The 1,079-nt window shown below is 50.8% G+C and overlaps 1 pseudogene; it reads right to left on the bottom strand.

The window, feature by feature from the left end:
- The window catches only part of LOC103209740, a 96,321-nt pseudogene extending 95,791 nt beyond the window's left edge, over positions 1 to 530 (bottom strand).
- Between the last annotated feature and the right edge of the window lie 549 nt (positions 531 to 1,079).

Here is a 1,079-nt window from a genome sequence, read left to right as displayed (position 1 = left end):
AATCCCACCGTGCCATGACGCCCCAATGGGGGACCTTCCAACCCTCTGAGACCCTGCTTCTGATGTGACCAACAAGGCCATTGGGCTAGTGAATGCCCAAACTTCAAACCTCCCATGAGTCCCTGCCCGAAATGCAAACAAGAGACATTGGGGTTTCGACTGCCCCCTGGTGTCCACCCACCATTAGGTCGCCACCCTCTCCCCGCCCCCCCCACTCCCTCAAATGACCTTATTGGTCTGGTGGCAGAAGACCTGTGAGGAGGCCCTGGCTTGTTTGGCCCAACGCGGATCACTGCCCAGGAGCCCAGGGTAACCTTTATCGTGGCAGATAGGATGATCGCCTTTTTTATTGACACTGGCGCCAGGTTTTCTGCTTTACGAGAGTCCTGGGGACCCTCCTCTCTGTCTCTGACCTCTATTGTTGGGGTAGAAGGCAAATCACGTTGCCCCTTACAAACTCCCCTCCTATCATCTACAATTGGTAATTTTTCATTTTTACATTCCTTTTTGGTCCTCCCTTCCTGTCCCATTCCCCTGCTGGGTCGAGACAATTTATTCAAAATTGGCACTTTCATCCAGTTTTCTTTTCCAGATCCCTCCAGCACTCTATCCTACTTCTATAGTGATACTGCCTCGGAAACCCAAGGAGGGGTCGCTATGAGTCGGGGCCGACTCGACAGAAAAACAACAACAACCAGCACTCTGACATCCTCCCTCTGTCTTTTACTTTCATAGGCTGTCCAGTCCCAGCCCTTCTTCCCCCAATGGCCTATTGACCCTACCCTAGTTGACCCTAAAGTCTGGGACATCCACTCACCTTTGATAGCCAAGTGCTCCCCTGTTAAAATCCTTCTCAAGGCCAATTTCTGGCCCAATCTCAGTATCCCTTGCCACACTCTAGTCTTTTGGAGTTACTGCCAATTGTTACAGACCTTCTCAACAAGGGCTTCCTAGGACCAACTAACTCTCCTTACCTAAACCCTCATGTACTGTCAAATTCTCTCTTCACCGACACCTTTTAGCATCCTCTGTCTGATCCTCGTTATTGCTCTTGGCCTCATACATGGGTTAGGCCTAGC

This window comes from Orycteropus afer, unplaced genomic scaffold (genome assembly GCF_000298275.1).
Source record: "Orycteropus afer afer isolate SDZICR_OR568_19922 unplaced genomic scaffold, OryAfe1.0 scaffold00523, whole genome shotgun sequence".
Lineage (NCBI taxonomy): Eukaryota > Metazoa > Chordata > Mammalia > Tubulidentata > Orycteropodidae > Orycteropus > Orycteropus afer.
Note: the sequence above shows the minus strand (reverse complement) of the source record. Positions and strands in the feature narration are given on the sequence as shown.